Source organism: Salvia splendens, chromosome 1 (genome assembly GCF_004379255.2).
Source record: "Salvia splendens isolate huo1 chromosome 1, SspV2, whole genome shotgun sequence".
Classification (NCBI taxonomy): domain Eukaryota; kingdom Viridiplantae; phylum Streptophyta; class Magnoliopsida; order Lamiales; family Lamiaceae; genus Salvia; species Salvia splendens.
The window spans coordinates 27,853,541-27,868,494 of NC_056032.1; positions in this window are offsets into that span (position 1 = coordinate 27,853,541).

Here is a 14,954-nt window from a genome sequence, read left to right on the forward strand (position 1 = left end):
AAAGCCTATCTAGGTTGTGAAATTCTTCTTCTCTTTTGCAAAGCATTGCCTAGAACCGACTGTAATACCTTAATGTGAGCGCAGCCCACGACCAGTCTACTAAGCAAAAGACGTAGGCTTTGTTTACTTCTTATGCATTTAAATATTTATAAAACATCTTATAAACGCACAAGCAAACACAATGTAATAATATATTGAATCTATTCATGCAAACTGCTCGAATGATACTAAATCAGGTCAAAAGTGGATTGTAGAGTTTTTCCGTACACAAGCAAGATTCTATTCGTGCGAAGTCGCTCAAAACATGCTTTTCAGCATACTAACCCTAACAAGATATTTGTCTCTCCTTACAACGAATCGTCGCAAAATTGGCGGTCAACCAATCCATCCCTAAAATTACGTCGATATCTCCCATCGCCATAACTTGCGGATCGTGAGCGACTAACTTAAGGTTTCCCATAACGATTTCTATGTTCAAGCATGTTCGAGAGATTTCTTTTGTCCCAGCAACTAGTGAAGACACTACCATCTTATGTTCAGATTTGCTAATAGGCAAGCTCAATGTATTCACACACAAATTAGATATGAAAGAATGCGATGCGCCCGTATCAAACAACACAACGACAGGAGTGTCGAAAATTTTGCTCATACCTGTCAGGTTTCCTTTTTCTCGGTCGCCTTGCTCCATCTTTGGTTGTTTTTTTCCAACGCGTACGTTCTAGCTGGAGACGAAAGTCTTGAGTGGGTTGTTGTTGTCGTGACAGCTGGTCGCGATTTCCCCTCGATTCACTCTGCGGTGCCCTTGATTGCTGACAGGATCCTTGATCATTCTGCCTCGATCCCGATCCTCCCTTCTTGCTCGGACACTCCCTAGAGAAGTGACCATTCCCTCCGCATTTGTAACACTTGGTAACGTTTTGATGCCGACATTCTCCAAAGTGATAATTAGAGCACACGTTGCACTGTGGTGCCCTGGATCGGTAGTCTCCTCATTGACTAGAAGTATGTTGTCCTCCTCCGTGTTGAGATCGATGCTGACTCGACTGGTATCGTTTCTCGTCGTATGGAGTCCGAGAATCATCCCGCTTCCTTTTCTCCCGGGAGTGGTGTGTCATTTTTTAGCATGTCTGACTATAGAAACTTATTCCTTGTGTATATCCGAGTCGACTACTGCATTTCTCTACCGTCAGGTATCAAGGATTCGAAATTTGACCCAACAGTCTTACTTGGATATGAACAAATTTCTAATTGTTGCAACATTGCTAAGGATGTCTTTAGTCGGGAAGGCTCCAAAATTAATCAAGGAAACAAGAACAACAATGCAATGATTGAGTTTCATTGGACTCAACCCGTCCATTCTGAGAATTAAATGGTTTAGAGGTATCAAATAAAACCCATAGAGCTTTGAGAATTTACTTCTGATGAGAGCTCGGAAGAACATGAGATAGGTCATGGAAACAGGATGAAACTACTAAAATTCTCAAATTCCATAGCCGACTGCTAGATCACAATTTGCAAAATTCCGGACAACAATGAAGGATATCGTTCAAACATGTCAAGGCCTAAAATAATCAGTCTCGGCAGGATTTAGAAACATGGACAAGTGTCATAAAGTAGTACTAATGATGGTTCAACAACATCATGTTATTGGAAAAGATGAAATCACATCAATGGGTTCGCGGGTTTGTTAAAGACAACTCAAAGTGAATGGAACTTTTCAGAAATTTAACACCATCAACCCGTTAAGGAAGAAGAGAACAGGATAGCCTTAACTTGGTGTTGCAGAAAGAAAAATCATTGAGTATGAAACAATATATGTAGTGAAACCGAGCTAAAAAGAATTTCACTTCTACAAGAAAGAACTTGTCACATACATGGTTACAAAATAAAGAGGTGAACCATTAGTTCCAAGAATAATATTCCATTCTTTGAAGAAAACATGTCTGGAGGTGTGATCATACTGAAGGTCATAACTGCAAACAACCTTAGGATTGAAGTTCAATGACAGAAGTTCATAAGGTCAAAATATTTTCCTTATGAATGATGAATCAAATGAGACTACTCAATCAAGCTATCCAACGTTACAAAAGCAAACACAAACTTTCGAGACAAGTGAGTCATGACTCGATATAGGGAAAAAAAATAATGGACATTACTTGCAAATTGGGAGTCAACCAAGGTGTTTAAATAGACAAGGGCTCACGTTTATTTAAAACGTCCCGAAAGGAACTTAGAATCCAAGTAAGTACTGTTGAAAGTAAAACGTTCATTCTAGCTACGAGGGTCGCACTCCCTCGCACATTTTCGCGAGCGTGAACATGGTAACATCGTTCTATGAAATCATGGATTCCAAGTTGAGATTCATCGTATCGTCGAAATTAATAACTATTTTTGAAGGTCGCATCTTCAAAGTCTTCTTGTCGTGCCACGTAGTTTTCGAAATGCATTGCCATTGCACATGTGGTCTTAAAGTGTCGTAAACGTCGTCGTACTTGTGTCGCATCGCCACTTTGGCCTGGTATGCAAGACTGCATAGTTTTGTTAGATCTTAGGTATGATCTCGCCATTGTGAGGATACACCAAAGTTTGAAATATATACTTTCGTTGGTTTTATCACTCAGGAAAGTGATATTGCAGTTGTCAACTTACAACTAAGTTCTAGCACGTTCAGTCTGGCCTACCTCGTAGGCACTCTATATTTTCAAGTATAGCTTGAAGTCTCGTACTTCAACGTATATTTGATCATTACCTAACTCAAGCTTCATATGGCTCCTACATTCGCAACGAAGTTCAAAATTTCCACATTTCACTTTAATAGTGGTTCTCCACAATACCTCATACTTCATCGGTCATAAATTTTCACCACGTAAACGTCATCCATATATTGCACAATCAACACATTTATTCGTATAAATCATTTGGTGTTCTATAGCATAACAAACATCATACATTAATATATGTGAATAGCAACACTCAGTCAATCAATCATCCATGGAATCGCATTTCATAAATCATGCAGTTCATGCTCATATGTATCACAATCACAACTCGCAACTACACGTGTATCATGCTTTGCATTTCACAGTTTCATAGTCATGAAATTTTAACCGCCTAGGCATAAAATTTTGTTGTTCCTGGAAGCAACATGTATTTTCTTCAGGTAAATTTTGCAGTTTCGTGGACGTAATAGCAAATCTCAACATCAACCAATACAAGTTCACAATCATACTTCAATATCCAGCACATTCAACGCCATCATGCCTCACTGTTAAACAAAAGCAATTGTATAATCTCATAGTGTCTCCCGGTTTATACCTTCACAACATTTTCCAAAAGTCATAGTATTTACTTATTTCTCACAGGTGTTGTTTCATAGTATAATCAAGTAATCACACTAATACATCACGTTTCACAATTCATGTAATTTTCAATCATTTAGAATTTCATCTATCCAAACTCATAGAAGTCCAATCACATATTCGCCGACTTTCCTTATCGAGGTGTGCACAACAGTATTCATCATTTTTGGCATAGTCGTATTAAGCAATTTCATATCCATGTATTTTCATCATCCCGCACTTCCAAACAACATTTTCAAAGACGTCATATTATCTTCGATTCCCATCGAAAAAATTTCTTTTTCCACCAGAGGAATATCCCCATCACACTTTCCAACATTTCACAGGTACAGATCAAACTTATCGAAACACTTGTTACCTCATTCTTCGTGGTTGGGCGGAGACGAGTCGTGGTGTTGAGCCTTCGACGGTTATCAATTAGTAAATTTACACATGAATAAACTTTGACTCAACAAGGCTCTTAGGTCCAGAGCGGAAAGAACTGAGGCTCTGATACCAAACTGTCACGACCGCCCTTCTCGGGTATAATAAATGCGGCGATCGCGACTTAACAGGACTTAAATGCAATCGAAAAAAAGGGCTAGGGTTTTATAAAAAGGGGTTTGACCAAGGAAATAAATGAACAATAAATCAAGAGAAAAGGGTCAGGGTGACGCTTTGACAGATGGACCAAAGGAGAAAACAATTATAATCATTGGTATTCAAGATAACAAAGGGTTCAACGTACTCCAAAACGTATCATGTCTTTAGATTCTAAACGGAACTCAAAATAGTGTCAAGATCAAACAATAAGTAAAACAGGTTTCAGTGGAAGCATCCAAGAGAAGAGTGAAGTTATGTGTGAAGACACAACGATACTCACAGATCAAAGATAAACAATTCATTCTTCAATTAACTTGCTCAACACCACCATACTCTCGCCGCCGCTCAACCTGCACATAAGGAAAACACATGCAGGCTTGAGTACTATAAAGATACTCAGTGGACTTATGCCGAAAACATTTTCATAAAAATTATTATATATCATGCCATACATACGTAACCATCGGAGTTTAGCTTTAGAAAGGCCCGAGGCACTCAAAATGTTTCCCATTGTAAAAGTCAACAGATCAGTCATTTTCCCATAGACGTTAGCCATATCTTCCAATACATGACTTGGAATGTGGCCACAAACCAAGTCACTAGACCGGCCAGCCCGTACGCTAGCACACAGTCTACCATAGGTGTACACTAATCCAAGTAGGGTTTGCGGCCCTACGAGGACCCGAATTCGATTTAAATAATAGTGGCGAAAGCCACATCAGATACGCACGTTAAAATCAAAATACAGCATGATAAATATATTTGCATTCACATCGATAAGATATTTAGGACATGGTCCTTATTTAAAAGAAAGCCCACCTCGACGGCTTAGATCTCAAGTACTTTCTTCTCCTTGCTATCACGCTGAGAGCGCGAGTTATCACCTTTAAAATTTATGTGTATCATAAATCAGTCTCAATTATCGACTCAAAATCATGCATGTCCCCAACGTTTCCCTTTTCCCATCAATTCATTTTATCAACATAAGGAAACACACCATAGCACACATCAACATACAACACATCACTACATCATAGAATGGGTTCCTTAACACATATGCATCATGTATATCATTCAAAGCTTAACAACATAGATTATCTTTGCATGAGTTAAATCTGGCAGAAAAGCGCAGTCATTTTGTAAAAATCAGTAAAATTCCATCCGACCTCTGTTGGTGCTGAAGTTTTACCACAACTCATTATACACATCAAAGGTCATCCAGTTAAAGTTTTACATCAAAATCACATGTTTAGGTTCGTCAAATAAAAAATGAAACTCACTGGTCGAGAATACAAATTCTGACAGAACTGCGCAGTCGACTTCAGAAATTCATTAAATATTAATCTTTCGACCAAAAAGGCTGATATTCACACAAAACACAGAAGACATCTTGAAGTTTACTCAGTTAAAATTGCGCACCAAAATAAGATCGTTTGGTTAGTCAAATACATGTCGGAATCTACTGTCCGAACACCACAATTGTCATGGTTCCAAATTTCGAATTAGGGTTTATCAAATATTCATCCCAACATATATTCATACTTCCAACACGTAATCATGCTTAAAAAAGATCTCACCATCATGTTCTCATATATTCACATAACATTCACCACAAATCATCCACAAGTTCATTCATAAACAACCTAAATGCATATACATATCCTTTTTTCATGTAACCATCAATCCCACCCGATTAAATATTAGATCTACGATCTCTACACTTATTATATGCATGATGGAATCAAAATCAAGGTTTCAATGGAGAGGATGAGGAAAAGAAATTCAATTATACCTTTCTTGATCAAAAGCAATCGGTAGAAACAAAGTATAATTTTGATTCTTCGACAATTCTTGAGGCTTCAACAATTCTTGAGGCTTCAACTTAAATCTTCTCAAAAGATGAAGAATTTATGGATAAAAATAGAAGAAAAATTGGGAGAGAGTGGGGAGAAGTGAGGCGTGAATTTCAAGGGAGTGGGAGGCGTGTATTTTGTGATTTAGGTTTAGGGTTTCTCTCTTATTTATAGAGTGCAAGATATAATCTTTAATTAAATAAATTAAAGATTTGAAAAGATATGGAGGAGTGTAAGTTGGCGTGAATTAGGAGAGAAAATAGGAGGAATTCGAAATCTTGGCTATTTAATTAGCCTTTGATTTAATTTGATATTTCACGGAGTAGAATAAAATATTACGGAGCAGAATAAAAATAATAATCCTCCCAATAATATATGGAGTAGGCGATTTTTATTCCTTCTCCCACAAGGAAATAAATTCAAATCCTAATAAAAATAGGATATGGCAAGATCTCCTTGGTGTAAGGCATAGGTTGTGTTTTTCTCATGGAGAGAATAAGGAATAATCGGACTTTGGATTTAATTTAGATAAATATCCCAAGCAATTAATTAAATCCAAGGAAAAATAGGATTTCTTCTCCAATAGTAACAGGGGTCGAAAATGCCAATTGAATACTGATGCTCCTATTTAATCTCACTCATCTCTTAAGAAATAATGCGCCACAATATATTTCACTCCGCATAGATTATTCACACAGCCACGTCACAATTTCAACCATTTTCACTTCCACCACATATTCTCAACACTTTGACCTTTCAATGGCCACGTCATATGTTCCACATCTTTGACTATTTAACAGCCACGTCATATGCTCAACGGATTTGACTAATCAAATCAAATCTAAATTCCAAAATGCAATTAGGTCACACAGAAAACATGCAATTAATTCACTCATCATTTAATCCACATACTTCACGGCATTAAAACATTTAATGCAAAATTTTAGGGTTCGAAAATTAGGGTTCAAAAAGTGGGGCGTTACAAGTACCCACCCCCTCACTTCCCCTGCCTCGATTACAAGGCCTTGTGCAGCAACAAAACTTATCGCCTGAAGAGGTTGCGCCTCAACAAGATCCAACGCAAAGTCATCATCCATCACAGAAAGGTGCAAATCCTTCTGCAAGGCTTGTTTATACCCCGCTCCTGCAGCAGAAATTGTCTGCACCTTTTCCTGCGCCACCACCACTTTACCAACCGCCATTCCCTGAGAAGACTGGCCTTCCTCCCCCTGATCATCACTAGGATTTGTGGATCCAATTTGAATATCAACAATCGCAGAATCCACCAGCTCCACGCAACCCTCCTCCCCTCTTCCAGAATCGGCCTTCCTAAACCCCGCCTTCCCCCTCCATCCAACCTCGCCGCCCCTCACCTTCAGACCCCTCCCAGCAACCCCTTTCAGACCCACGCCCAGCCCCTCTGCCTCCGGATTCAGCAGTTTTCGCCCTCTCAGACCCCCTCTTCGCATTTCCACCATTAGAAATAATGGCGATTTTGGCTTCCCCTTCGACGATAAGCGCACTCTCGATCTCAAAGTTCGGAGAGGCTCTTTCATACTCAAACCCTTCCCCGACTCAGGAACCCCCCAAACCCCACCGATCGGAGCTCCCTCCACCATCCCCACTGGAGGATCCCCCGCCTGCGAATCCTCCATACCCTACGAGGGCGGCAAGCGCCTGACGAACTCAAATAGAGAAATCAATAAAACAGTGACCGGAACCGATGTAACAGAAGTGAAAAATCTCAGAGACCGAAATTACTGTGTGAAAATCATACACACTAGGTGTGAAAATTGCACACACATCGCAGCAAGTTTCCTACTCTGTATACTTGCAGGTATTTATAGTGCTAATAGAAAGTGCATCATGTTTTTGGCACCGTTGCCGGGGATTACATTCACATTTGTGATTGATATCTTCAAAATGATTATTTTGCTACTTTGGATTTTACTGCTTTCATTTTTTTTTCTTTTAGTAGTTTCTTCAGATACTTGCACGTTTTGAGAAACAAATTGTGGTGGAAACAAGATAGGGGAACCTACCAACCATGATCTTATCGTCGCTCTCCAAAAAGGAAGTGGAAGAGATGCGAGCAGAGAGAGCTCAGGCAAAGGCTGAAAAAGAAAAACGTGCAAGGGAGGTAGTTCCAGTTATGAATATGTTTAGTCATGGTGACATTGTGGACATTCCTGTAGGTCCGCAGATAGAGGCTGGAAGGCCTCGAGAGGGGCGCGAATTCGGACCAAGTTATATTGAAGATAACCAAACAGATTGGATCAGCTAGCAAATGTCGTTGCCACTTGATCGATGCAAACTTGCTCTCACTCGTTTCCTACCAACGTAATTTGTTAACTCCCAATTTTGCACTACTTTAACAGTAAAGCGGCAAGTTCGGGGTCGATCCCATAGAGAAGTTGGTGTATCAAGTGTGTGAATAGTGAACAGGGGCTGGCTGCTGCCACGCTTTAACTTGGGACTTTTTAACTACTGATTTTACTCTAGGCATGATTAAACTTGCTAACTTGATCAAGGTAACTTTAACTACTGGGTCAAGTGCATCGTAACGAAATAGAAACTAAAGTAGTAAACGCGAGGATGAAAACAAAAACAACTTTGATTAAACTAGAACAGTACAGCGTGAAATTTAAACTAAGCTAGCACTTCAGAAAATAAGAAAGCAAATAAACCGAGAAGATCCTCGGCGGGAAACTTAAGAATACGCCGACAGATAACAAGTATTCTGCATCGCTTCTTCAATCACCCTCTCTAACTAAGCAACACTTTATCTAAGCTAAACTAAGCTATCTAGAAAACTGGACTAAGCTAGAGAACTGAACTAAGCTAAACTAAGACGGAATGTAAAGGATCCCCCCGTCCTTGTGGTGGCACATCCTTCATTTATAGACGCAGCATGACCTCCAGCTGGATAACGATCTTGGTAGGGAATATTCGCTCACGCTGAGAATGAGCGACTCATTGATTGCTACGTGCTTTCCTTCTAGAATGACGACGCTTTTTCTGTAACAGATTTATGACTTAGCTCATCCTTGCATCTCATATGTAGGCACGTGTCCCCTTCTAGAACGTCGTCCTTGATATCAGAACGGTTCTCCACATCCAGCTCATTTCCTCACATGTTCTTCTTCTAGAAGCCAGCGGTCCCCTCTTAACTGCTTGATCTCTCCCTTTGATCAACTCCCCCGATATACGCCTTTTTCGCCTTTTGTACTCACTTGATCAGTTTGGCCTTGTTGCTTTGGTCAAGAGACATTCCTGCACATTTAACACTTGTTTTGCGTGATAAACTGATCAAGTAGCATACATTTTACCCTTAAACCGATGCATGAAATGAGCCTTATCAAACTGCTCACACTTAAAACATACTTGTCCCCAAGTATAAAGAAAAAAAGAAAGAAAAAGATAAGGCAAATTTCAGACACGGTTTGATCATTTCAAGAAAGTAAAAAAAAGAAAATGAAAAGAAGACATACATATATCTACATGTATGCATTAGACCGAATAAATTTCCAACAATCATACCCGAGGTCGAGTTCAATCCATTTGTCAGTAGCTTATGTTTCTTCTCTTTCGCGTTTGCTTGATCAAGGTGTCAGTTTATCAAGATTGCTCAATTTAAACCACTGTTGGATTCACCCAGTCACTCATTTCTCACCAGAGATGTTAGGACTGTTCTCTCGGTATTGCCACAATTTTAATACCTCGAATCGGACTGCACAAGATAGTTCCTTAAGGTCTTTGTTTCGGGTGTAATGGGGCTAAAGGGTAGTAGTGTATTAAGGTAGGGTCCTAGGGGTTCTAAGTTTAAAAATTAAAATTTTTAACTGTAAAAAGAAAATCACATGAGTCAAAAGACCAAAGATTTGACTAAACTCGCTGTATCAGATTTGACCTCTTTCCTCATGTGATATAAAACGTAAGTTTTGGTTTTAAGGCTTCAAGAACAGGTAGAAGTGTATATGGGCTCAAAGTGGCTAACTAAGGGGGTGCTCTTCTTGACGAGGCTGGTTCGTGGAGCTAAAGAAGAAAAAGGCTCAAAGGGTTAAGTTCTAATGCCTTTAGTCCTTACTACTTGTGCAATTTTCATCTAAATATTAAAATGTAGCCTCTCGTAAAAGTTTTCTTTGTAAAAATAGTAGAAAGTGTTCTACTATTGTCTTATAACTCACATATAGAGAGGCTTCACAGTTGGTTAAAAATTGAGCGTTTCCATCATACTTGCGTCGTTCAAACTGATCAAGTTTTTGCAATCAAGTTTTTATATGTAAGCACACTGAATCCTTTTTCTTACTTTTCCACAAAGTAATCAAGTCTTCCACTTATCAAATTTCATGTATACAGCCTATTTTTGTTTGTTTTTACTAGGTAAAATTTTGTATTTTTGAAAACATTTTACATGCATGACTTATCTATAACTAACCCTCCCCCTCCCCACTGCATATGAACTCGTCCTCGAGGGACTGGATGCAGTGGAAAAAGGGTTAGGTACAGGCAACGGCACAACAACAAACAAGGAAAACTTCTCACACTTAGACCAGACACTGGGCTAAGTGTGAGACAGTGCCAACAATTAAACATGCCAATCGAAACAGAAAAGCAACAAAAACCAAAACAGATATAGGCAGGCAAAAACAAGTAAAGCAACAACAGGCATGCATACTTCTCACACTTAGACCCAACAAAGGTCTAAGTGTGAAAAATCAAAAGAAATATCAGTTCTACAGACCAAAAGGATAATTAAATTGTTTGAAATGAAATGAGCTGAGATTTGGGGGGTTGTACTTAGGGCTTCCTTTGGGTTGACTTGGAGATGCAGAAGTATGCCTGGAGGATGACGGGCATCGGGTCGGAGGAGAGCTTGGAGAGGGAGGTGGTGGTCGCCTGGCAAGGGTCTGCTCTTGGGTAGTTCCCAACAACTTGGCCAACAAGACCAGTTGAGAATTCGAATTCCCCACCAGCTGCGTCAGTGTTTGCTCCACTCGGAACTTCCATGCATTGTCAGCACTCGCAGCCTCCTCTCGCTCCATCCTCAGAGTGGGCGCCTGGTGTGTGTCCTCTTCTTCTTCATTGGCAAGGGCTCCTGAGGTCTCCTCCAGCCTTACCCTCCTTCTGGGTTGGCTTCTTGGTTGCTCCCGCTGGCCAGCTGCATAGAATTGGAGGCCCCCTCCTTGCGTCTTCTCCAGTACCTGAGTTCTAACAAAGAAATCAAGGTCAAACAGTTCAGGACTGGGGCAAAGGGTGGGGCGTCTGGCACACTCCATAATCCAGTTCCTCTGCAAATATGCTCCAAGGAGGTGGCAGACGTTAAGGTGGCGGCCAACGCGGGTAGCGATTTGATTGATGGAATATGCCAACCAGAATCCAAGATGGAACTTCCTCTACTCTCTCATACTCCACATAAACTAGAGTTCGGACATGGTAATGATTGGCAGCGTATTGCATTGTCCGAGAAGATTACAGGCTAGGTAGATCTGGGCCAGGCGGAGGGCAGGATCAGCAATGCGATGCCCTTTGGATTCAGAAGCTGTAAAGGTAGGGGCGGGCACGCTCATTGCATATGGCCTTCTAGATGGCCTGCTGATCGAACTCGGGTTTCTTTTGAAGGAGACCGATGTCACGCCCAACCCAGACCCCGTCAGCCACCTGTCGTTTCGTGTAAAGGCCTATCCGGATGGAGAATTCATTCAGGCTCATCAGCTGGTCCTGGTTAAAGACCCTAAATGAGACATATCTGTCATTCAGGTTTGAGCTTCCGGTGAATCGGAAGGATGTGAAAAACTCCTTGGCCAGGTCCTCCGGCACAGGGGTCTCATCGACCTCCAGCAGCCAATCAAATCCGATGCCGGCAATGTAGGCGACAAACCTCTCTTTCATCTCAACCTTCTCCAGGGATGGCAGGTGCAGCATCTTCCCCACCTTCAGCTTTTTCTGGGAGGTCACTCTTTGGTGAACCTCCTCCTGCAGTTTGGGATCGTCGAATTTCAACATTTGTTGGAGAAGAGCTGGGGTTAACACCACATGCTGAGGAGAGTAGGTGGTGGAAGGAGATGTTGTTGGCCTTCCTTATCGCCTCCTGGATGCTCGGGTCCAGTGCAACTCCGGTTCCTCCAAATCACTGTCCTCATTTTGTGGTAGTGGGGAAGGGGGTGCAGAATCATTGGTAATGACATCCCCCATGAAGGCGGGGTGTTTTTTCTTTGGAGGAGGAAGGACACTTCCCTTCCCCTTCCTCTTTCTCTCTCTCTTCTTACGGTTGTCTTCTTCAGCCGTTCTCTCCTCATCGGCTTCTAGGTTCTCTGGCTCCTCCAACTCCTCTTCATCAACCAGCCGTCGTACGGTGCGTGGCCTCTGTACCACCACTTCCTCCTCTCCTCGGGTTTTCAGGGTTTTAGCTTCTCCCAGGAGCCGGTCTGTTGTCATACGGTGCGTCTGGCGGCGTGGCGGGTCCTCCTCCTTCTTAGCCTCCCCGTTGTCGAACAATGGTGGAATTCCTCCACTTCTTCATCATTGATTTCGCCGCCCTCAGTCAAATGCGGCTCATGGACCGAAGTAGAGACGTCACCGCGTCCTGGCGATGGAACAGCAAACGGCTGCCCATAATCCCCCCCCAACCTTCTTTGTCAGAGGTATCCTCGTTGGTTTGCATTGGCTGGATGGGGGGTGAGGGTGAATGTGATATAGGAGAGCTAGGAAGGGTGAATGTCAGTGAAGGTTGGACGGTAGATGTGTATTTGGGAAGAGATGGTGGCGAAGGTTGGATGGTAGATGGTGAAGGTGACATAGGAGAGCTAGGAAGGATCTTTGTTTTAGAGGACGAAGCAGGATCTTTAGACCCGGAAATCCCAAGTCTAGCTTTGAGTTTGGCGTATGCTACTGCATCGTCCAACTCACGGGGTATAATCCAGAGGATTTTATCGAGGCACCGTAGGGTTTCTTCGTCGGCCACGGGACGAGGAGTGGCGGTGCTAGTTTGTGGTGGGGCGGTGGTTGGAGTAGAAGGGTTAGAATTTTCTTGACGAGCTTGGGATGAAGTTTCCCGGTCGTCACCGTTGGCGCCGACTCTGGAGGATGATGAAGGAGTGGGAATTTTCTCGATCAACATCTTTGCTGATAATGGTGATGAGTGTTGGTGGGGAGGACGATCTAGGCGAGAGTTTGGAAATTGGAGCGGTATGGGGAGAGTAAAAGGAATGCACTATAGTCGCTTCTGGTTGAAAGTGAAATACGACTCTAAGACCTGCCTATTATACTGATGTCACGACTGTTGGGATCTCTGATGGTTGAGATCCCTGCGACTGTTCACGTACTCTGTGATACTTCACGTACAGGCGCGCCTTTTCAGAATGCCAGCTGGCTTAGCTTCTCTGATACGCTTCCTCCTTCTCTCTAGGACGTCCCTTCATTGTGACAGTTGGCGTCACCTGACACCTCTCCAATGACTGCATGCGTCCTATCATCACCTGCTTTGATCACTTAAGTCACTGTATCCATTGGTTAACTCACATTGCACTGATCAAGTGGATAATTAAATCCAAATGAAAACTCACATAATTCCACTTGATCAGTTTCTTTCCTCTACCTCCGACTTTTGATTTCTAAGAAATAAAAACTAACACAAGAAAAACTATTTACACTAACTATAAGGACTTGACCGGTCTCCCCTGGGACGTCACTTGATCAGTTTAATAGGTTTAGAATTTCTTGCTCGATCAAGCAGACTACCCATGGGTACTAGATCATTCCTTTTACCAGCTCACTGGCTAAGATTGGGCAGGATAAGTGGAATTTCTTCCACTATGCCTGCTTTGGTCTTGTCTCTGTAAGGCTCAACCTGATGACTCTTTTCCACGAAGGAGAACGAATTGAGGGGGTCTCCTTGGCGTGTGCTTGCCTCCTGTGTGTGTATTGCCATGATGGTATGAGTGTCTGCCCGTTTTGAACTTCGTCTCCTGGATATCAGTTTGAGTTGACAGTGCCGAAGTAGCTCTTTCTGCCCCACTATGAGCTCATCCTTTCTCAAAGAGGGGTCGAGTCTGCGTTGTCGATCAAGGTGGGGTGACATTCCTCCTTCTAACATGGCGGGATGCATGCACAGGTTCGGGTTGATCTCTGTTGTTTTCCACTTGACCACCTCTCAGCCCAGCCTCAGTTCTTCTATTAGTTGTCATCCTTGTCCTTGCAGATTTGGCTCAACTGGTTTATGACGAGTCTGGTTGGGCAGGTTCTTGATGGTAACTTGCGATGTGGGTAAAGACAGTAGTTGCCTTGTAGGCGAGGCATTTCCCTCCAGCCTTTTTCTCAATGGGGCGGCTTGGTCAGGTGGTTTCTCGACCCTTCCTGGTTGAGTAATTTCCTCTGACTCGGCTGGTCGTGACGGCTTGCAGAAATCCGTAATTGCCCTTTCAATGGCTTGATCATCCATTTCCCCAGTCATTGTTGCTTCGAACCAGTCAGCTGCTTCCCTCTTAAGCTTTTCATCATTAGTGGGATCAGATGTCGGTTTAATGAGGAGTTCTTTTTCTAGACACTTTTGCTCCTAAGGTCTGAGAGTATCTACCGACTGTATGCTCTCACTATCCTGTGGCTTTCTCACAGCCTTATCAATGGCAAATGTAAGTTGTTCTCCATTAAAACCCAGATGCATTTGGGTTCTCCATTAAAACCCAGATGCATCGTCCCATGGCGAACGTCAACGACTGTGTTGCTGTAGATAGGAATGGCCTTCCCAAAAGGATGCCAACAGACTCCTCCGCTCCTGGTTCTATCATCTTCATGACGAAGAAGTCGGCGGGGTACATGAATTTGTTCACCTTGACGATTTCATCTTCCAGAACTCCCTCAGGGTGGATGCAAGACCCATTTGCCAGCTGTATCACCATATCGGTTTCGACAAGCTTTGCTTCTCCCAGCTTTTCATACATAGAATACGGCATAACATTAATGGAAGCCCCTATGTCGCACATTGCTTGCTCTGTTAGAACGCCTCTGATGGAAATTGGGAGCGTCAATACCCCTGGGTCAGTCTTCTTTGGTGGGAGATCACTAGGTTGGATCACACTGGTCACATTTTCTACTTCGACCATCCTCCCCTTCTCAGCAACCCGTTCACGGGTGCCAGACTCTTCTTATTTTGTGACTTGAT